The sequence below is a fragment of the Giraffa tippelskirchi genome, chromosome 12 (genome assembly GCF_054371585.1).
Source record: "Giraffa tippelskirchi isolate mGirTip1 chromosome 12, T2T-mGirTip1v1.2.pri, whole genome shotgun sequence".
In the NCBI taxonomy this organism is placed as follows: Eukaryota; Metazoa; Chordata; class Mammalia; order Artiodactyla; family Giraffidae; genus Giraffa; species Giraffa tippelskirchi.
Window position 1 is genome coordinate 77,348,293 of NC_137286.1, and position 8,455 is coordinate 77,356,747.

An 8,455-nucleotide genomic window follows, 5' to 3' on the forward strand; every position below is an offset into this window, starting at 1 on the left:
CTCATCTTTCTTTATGGTCCCACCCTCACATCCTTGTATGACTACTGGAGAAACCATAGCTTTGACTAGACGGACCACTGTTGGAAAAGTAATGTCTCTGCTTTTTAATATGCTGTATAGGTTTCTCATAACTTTTCTTCCAAGAAGCGAGTGTCTTTTAATGTCATGGCTGCAGTCACCATCTTCAGTGATTTTGGAGCTCAAGAAAATAAAGTTTGTCACTCTTTCCATTGTTTCCCCATCTATTTGCCATGAAATAATGGGATCATTTGCCATGATCTAAGTTTTGAATGCTGAGTTTTCAGCCAAGTTTTTCACTCTCTTCTTTCACTTCAAGAGGCTCTTTGGTTCTTTTTGTTCTGTCATAAGGGTGGTGGCATCTGCATATTTGAGGTAATTGATATTTCTCCTGGAAATCTTGTTTCCAGTTTGTGCTTCATCCATCCTGGCATTTTGTATGATGTACTCTGCATATAACTTACATAAGCAGAGTGACAATATACAGCCTTAACGTACTGCTTTCCCAATTTGGAACCAGTCTATTGTTCCATATCCAGTTCTAACTGCTGCTTCTTGACCTACATACAGATTTTTCAGGAGGTAGGTAAGGTGGTCTGGTATTCCCATCTCATGAAGAATTTTCCACGTTTGTTGTGATCCACACAGTTAAAGGTTTTGGCAGAGTCAATAAAGCAGAAGTAGATGTTTTTCTGGAACTCTATTGCTTTCTCTATGATCCAATGGATGTTGGCAAATGATCTCTGGTTCTTCTGCTTTTTCTATAGACAGCTTGAATATCAGGATGTTCACAGTTCACATACTGTTGAAGCCTGGCTTGGAGAATTTTGAGCATTACTTTGCTAGCATGTGAGATGAATGCAATTGTGTGATAGGTACTTTGAACATTTCTGTCACTGCCTTTTTTGGAATCTGAATGAAAACTGATTTTTTTCCAGTCCTGTGGCAACTGCTGAATTTTCCAAATTTGCTAGCATATTGAGTACAGCACTTTAATAGCATCATCTTCTAGGATTTGAAAAAGCTCAACTGGAATTCCATCACCTCCACTAGATTTGTTCTTAGTGATGCATCCTAAGGCCCACTTGGCTTCACATTCAAGGATATTTGGCTCTAGGTGAGTGACCACACTATCATGGTTATCTGGGTCATGAAGATCTTTTTTGTATAGTTCTTCTGTGTATTCTTGCTACCTTTTCTTAATATCTTCTGCTTCTGTTAGTTCCATACCATTTCTGTCCTTTATTGTGCCCACTGTTTCATAAAATGTTTCCTTGGTGTCTCTAATATTCTTTAAGTTATCTCTAATCTGTCCCATTCTATTTTTTTCCTCTATTTGTTTTTGCATTGATCACTGAGGGAGGCTTTCTTATTTCTTTGGAACAATGCATTCAAATGGATATATCTTTTCTTTTCTCCTTTGCCTTTCATTTCTTCTCTTTTCTCAGCTATTTGTAAGGTCTCCAGAGACAACTATTTTGCCTTTTGCATTTCTTTTTATTGGAGATGGTCTTGATCATTATCTCCTGTACAATGTCACAAATCTCCATAACATAGTCCTTCAGCACTGCCTTTCAGATCTAATCCCTTGAATCTATTTGTCCCTTCCACTGTATAATTGTAAGGGATTTGATTTAAGTCATAAATGAATTGTCCAGAGGTTTTCCCTAGTTTCTTCAATTTAAGTATGAATTTTGCAATAAGGAATTCATGATCTGAGCCACAGTCAGCTCTTGGTCTCGATTTTGCTGACTGTATAGAGCTTCTCCATCTTTGGCTGCAAAGAGATGCAAATCAATCCGATTTCAGTATTGACCATCTTAGTGATCATATGTAGGATCTTGTCTTGTGTTGTTGGAAGAGGGTGCTTGCTATGACCAGCGAGTTCTCTTGGCAAATTCTATTCCCCTTTGCCCTGCTTCATTTTGTACCACAAGGCCAAATTTGCCAGGTATCTCTTGACTAGCTACTTTTCATTCCAGTCCCCTATGATGAAGAGGACATCATTTTTTGTTGTTAGTTCTAGAAGGTCTTGTGGGTCTTCATAGAACCATCCAACTTCAGCTTCTTCAGCATTACTGGTTAGGGCATAGATTTGGATTACTGTGATACTGAATGGTTTACGTTGGAGAGGAACAGAGATCATTTTGTTGTTTTTCAGATTGTACCCAACTACTGCATTTCAGACTCTTTTTTTGACTATGAGGGCTACTCCATTTTTTTTTCCCTAAGGGATTCTTGCCCACAGTAGTATATGTAATGGTCATCTGAATTAAATTCACCTCACAAAGCTAATGGAGGTGATGGAATTCCAGTTGAACTATTTCAAATCTTGAAAGATGATGCTGTGAAAGTGCTGTACTCAGTATGCGAGGAAATTTGGAAAACTAAGCAGTGGCCACAGCACTGGAAAAGGTCAGTTTTCATTCCAATCCCAAAGAAAGTTAACCACAAAGAATGCTCAAATTACCACAGAATTGCACTCACCTCACACACTAGTATATCAATGCTCAAAATTCTCCAAGCCAGGCTTCAGCAGTACACGAACCATGAACTTCCAGATTTCAAGCTTGTTTTAGAAAAGGCAGAGGAACCAGAGATCAAATTGCCAACATCAATTGGATTATCGAAAAAGCAAGAGTTCAAGAAAAACATCTATTTCTGCTTTATTGACTATGCCAAAGCCTTTGACTGTTTGGATAACCACGAACTGTGGAAAATTCTTAAAGAAATAGGAATACCAGACCACTTGACCTGCCTCTTGAGAAATCTGTATGCAGGTCAGGAAGCAACAGTTAGAACTGGACATGGAACAACAGACTGGTTCCAAATAGGAAAAGGAGTACATCAAGGCTGTATATTGTCACCCTGCTTATTTAACTTGTATGCAGAGTACATCATGAGAAACGCTGGGCTGAAAGAAACACAAGCTGGAATCAAGATTGCCGGGAGAAATATCAATAACCTCAGATATGCGGATGACACCACCCTTATGGCAGAAAGTGAAGAAGAACTAAAGAGCCACTTGATGAAAGAGAAAGAGGAGAGTGAAAAAATTGGCTAAAATCTCAACATTTAGAAAACTAAGATCATGGCATCTGGTCCAATCACTTCATGGCAAATAGATAGGGAAACAGTGGAAACAGTGACAGACTTTAGTTTTTTTCAGCTCCAGAATCACTGCAGATGGTGATTGCAGCCATGAAATTAAAAGACACTTGCTCCTTGGAAGAAAAGTTATGACCAACATAGACAGCATATAAAAAAGCAGAGATTTTACTTTGCCAACAATGGTCCATCTAGTAAAAGCTATGGTTTTTCCAGTAGTCATATATGGATGTGAGAGTTGGACTATAAGGAAAGCCGAGGGCCAAAGAATTGATCCTTTTGAACTATGGTGTTGGAGCAGACTCTTGAGAGTCCCTTGGACTGCAAGGAGATCCAACCAGCCCATCCTAAAGGAAATCAGTCCTGAATATTCATTGGAAGGACTGATGCTGTAGTTGAAACTCCAATACTTTGTCCACCTGCTGCAAAGAGCTGACTCATTTGAAAAGATCCTGATGATGAGAAAGAATGAAGGAGGGAAGAGTTGGGATGACAGAGGATGAGATGGTTGGATGGCATCACCGACTCAATGGACATGAGTTTGAGTAAACTCCAGGAGTTTGTGATGGACAGGGAGGCTGTCATGCTGCAGTCCATGGGGTTGTAAAGAGTCGGATACAACTGAGCAACTGAAATGAACTGAACTGAATTAAATTCACCCATTCCAGTCCATTTTAGTTCACTGATTCCTAAAATGTCAGTCTTCACTCTTGCCACCTCCTGTTTGACCACTTTAAATTTGTCTTGATTCATGGACCTAACATTCCAGGTTCCTGTGCAATACTGCTCTTTACAACATTGGACTTTACTTCCATCACTGGTCACATCCATAACTGGATGCTGTTTTTGCGTTGCCTCTTTCTCTTCATTCTTTCTGGAGTTATTTCTTCACTCTTCTACAGTAGCATATTTGTCACTTACCAATCTGGAAAATTCATCTTTTAGTGTCATATTTTTTCGCTTTTTATCCTGTTCTTGAGTTTCTCAAGGCATGAAGTGGTTTGCCATTCCCTTCTGCAGCAGATCATGTTTTGTCAGAACTCTTCACCTTGACCATCCATCTTGGGTGGCCCTACACGGCATGGCTCATAATTTGAAGTTAGGCAAAGCTGTGATCAATGTGATCAGTTTGATCAGTTTTCTGTGATTGTGGAACAATGGACTGGTTCAAAATTAGAAAAGGAATACAGCAAGACTGTAGATTGTCACCCTGCTTATAATACTTATATGCAGAGTACATCACGCAAAATTCCAGGCTGAATGAAGCACTAGTTGGAGTCAAGATTGCTGGGAGTAACATCAATAGTCTGAGATACACGGATGATACCACTATAATGGCAGAAAGTAAAGAGTAACTAAATAGTCTCTTGATAAGGGTGAAAAAGGAGAGGGGAAAGGTTGACTTAAAATTCCACATTTAAAAACTGGGTCATGGCATCCAACCAGATCAATTCATGGCAAACAGAAGGGGAAAACATTGGACAAGGTGACAGATTTTCTTTTCTTGGTCTTCAAAGTCACTGTGGATGGTGACTGCAACCAAGAAATTAAAAGACACTTGCTCTTTGGAAGGACAGCTATGACAAACCCAGACAGCATTAAAAAACAGAGACATCACTTTACAGACAAATGTCAATATAGTCAAAGTTATTATTTTTCCAGTAGTCATGTACAGATGTAAGACTTGGACCACTATGAGTTTGAGGGGTAAAGCACTGATGTTTTTGAATTGTGTTGTGGAGAAGAATCTCGGGAGTCCCTTGGACTGTAAGAATATCAAACTAGTCATTCCTAAAGGAAATCAACACGAATATTCAGTGTAAGTACTTACGCTGAAGCTGAAGCTCCGGCCCTCTGGTCACCTGATGTGAAGTGTCAACTCACTGAAAAAGACCCTGTTGCTGGACCCTGATGCTGGGAAAGTTGGCAGCAGAAGGAGAGGGGGCAAGAGAGATAATACAGTTAGATAGCATCACTGACTCAATGTACATCAAGTTGAACAAACTCCAGGAAATAGAAGAGAACAGAGAATGCTGGCATGCTGCAGGCCATGGGGTAGTAAAAAGTTGGACACAACTTAGCGACTGAACAACAGCAACAAATTAAATATAACAAAAAATAGGCTCACAGATATAGATAACAAACAAGTGATTACTAATAGGAAGAAGGGAAAGAGAAAGGGGAAATTAGGAGTAGAATTAATAGGTAAAATATATTATATATATAAAAAATAAACTACAAGGATATATAATACAACACAGACAATAGAATCAATATTTTATCATAACTGTAAAAGGAATACAATCTTTGAAAACTATGAATCATTATGTTGTACATTTTAAATTTATATACTATGGTACATCAGCTATGCTTCAATAAAAAAGTAACTGATTAAATTCTAGATATCTGTCTTGGTTTTGTCATACCCTTAATCATAAAGTGCATTTTAATCAAAGTATAAAATATTAGTTTCTGTATGTTTCAACATTAAAGCAAATGTATCAAAATACCGATATCATCTTAGTAACATGGCTCAAAATTGCTTTATTTGCTAGCAGGTATATCATTTTAAAATACTTTATATTTACATTATATTATTTTTTATCTTGGGGTTTCAAGGATTTAATAGTATTGTGATCTACACTCATTAAATTATTTTCCATGCTCAAATTAAAAATATTTGGGTGTAGGAGCCCTCTACATTGTCTTCCATGTCCTTTTGACAAGATTCTATTATCTTTGAAAGCATCTTTTTGTATGGAATAGTAGGATTTCCAGCCTTAATTTGAACCTCTGTGCTGAATGCATAGAATTAGCCATTTATCCTTGAATATTTAGTGGAATAACAACACTAACAATCACAATTTGATTACTCATTTAGATTGTCTTCATGTTTAACCATATAGAGTAACATTGCCCCTAAAACCTTCGCATGTGTAAATGTAGAAAGAATGTGTCTATGTTATCTGATTCAATTTTAATTATATGGTAATATAAAGTTTCTATCCTTTTGATTCTATGACTATAGTTTTTTGTCTTAATGAAGTATTACACCACTAATAAAAAGAGCATTTGTTACTTATTCTAATTATCTTTTAATTACTTATTTTTCATAAGTGAAAATATGATAAAACATTTTGAAAACAACAGTAACATATTGAAACAAACAAAAAAAAAGCCATTGAATGAAGCTCAAGATCTTTCTTGGTAGCCATTTCGTTCTTTGCATCTCCCTATAAAGGCAAGGAAATTATTTAATTTAGAATCAATAATAATTCCTCATTTCCACTTGCCATATAAATGCTTAAGTGATAGCTCTTTTAGGTTACTTTTGAAATTACCTTCAGTTTGAGCACACTGACATTGTAATGGTTAACAGAGCAGTTTTTAAAACTAAAGAAATGCAACAATAGGTAAAGAATTTTTGTTTTAGATGATGGAAAGTTGGTTTCCATTCTCCAAATTTACATCAAGGTTTTATTTTGCCAAAAGAATGGCCCAGTTTCATAATCTAATGCATAGTTATAATTAAAGACATCATACTCAGAAGTGCTGGCTAGACAAACCATTTCAGTATCTTAATATTGTAAACTTTAAGTTATATTAAAACCCACACATTGTAATCACAGTTACAACTTAATTTTTCTATAAAACTTTAAAATTTATCCTTTGAATTCCAGGTTCTAATTTTAACTTCACACTTTAAGCTTAACTTCAGTTTGCAGTGTATAAACACAACTGCTTCTCCCAGTTGGCATTAATCTTGAGCCAGCACCAATTATAGACCAGTTTTTCTCCAAGTAAGATCAAGAAGATATCTAGCATCACAGAATTTCACATCAATGGCAAATAATAATATATGTAAATAAAATCTCCGCAAGCATTGTTTGAAAAGCTATTTACCTCACAGTTCAACAGTATAATGTATCTTTAATTACAGACAACTTTAGAGTAGAAGTTCAGCTTCTCAGAGGTCCATAGATAGATGCTGTAACCCTACCATACTGATATGCAGGTTTAAATTCCTCAAAGCAAGAGAAATAATTGAAAAAATTTGAGAACATTTTTTTTTAAATAAGATTAAACTAATAAATAATGTCTGGACTAGAGTGATACATGTTATTTGTTGTCCAGTCACTCAGTCATGTCCAACTCTTTGAGACCCCATAGACTGCAGCACTCTAGGCTTCACTGTCTTCACCATCTCCTAGAGTTTGCTCAAACCCATGTCCATTGAGTTGGTGATGCCATCCAATCATGTTGTCCTGTGTCATCCCCTTCTCCTCCTGCCTTCAATCCCAACAAGTTGGCTCTTCACATCAAGTGGCCAAATTACTGGAGCTTCATCTTCAGCATCAGTTCTTCTGATGAGTATTCAGGATTGGTTTTTCTTTAGGATTGATTGACTTGATCTTCTTTCTGCCCAAGGGACTCTCAAGAGTCTTCTCCAGCACCACAGTTTGAAAGTATCAATTCTTCAGCACTCATCCTTCTTTATGATCCAGCTCTCACATATGTACATGACTACTGGGAAAGCTATAGCTGTGACTATATGAACCTTTATTGGCAAAGTAATGTCTCTGCTTTTTAATATGCTGTCTAGGTTTGTCATAGTTTTTCTTGCAAGGAACAAGCATTTTTTTTTTTTAATTTTATGGCTGCAGTCAACATCCACAGTAACTTTGGAGTCCAAGAAAATAATATCTGTAATATATTTATTTTAAATTATACCCTTAATATATTTTTAATTGTTTTGGTTTTAATAGGTATAATTTATAAAGGACCAATATCATGCCAATTATAACACCTTTCAACTCCATGACAGGTGCTGATTAACACAGTTCATTTTATAACATTTTATGTAGCATAAAATTATTTACTATAGTTTAGAGATTCGATTTTTTTTGTAAAAGGTATTTTTAATTGGAAGATAATTCCTTTACAATGTTGCATTGGTTTCTGCTGTACAACAACATGAGTCAATTGGAAGTATACATATATCTCCTTCCTCTTGAGCTTCCTTTCCCCATCTCAGCCCTCTAGGTCATTACAGGGCACCAACCTGAGTTCCCAGTTTTAAATTCTTAAAATGTATAAAAATATCCTATGTCTCTCAATTTCCACTTCTTTATTCTGTACAAGAATCTTCAGTGCCATACCAAAAAAAAAAAATCTAAATTACTGATACATTATTAAGTAAAAACTTACATTTTGTAAGTTATTTAAATCATGAATTTAAATTACACTTTGAAATCTAAAAATAATAATAATAATAATATGAATTTCTAAGTTCTGAGCAAATATTTTGATAAGCATTGAAATTAATGTT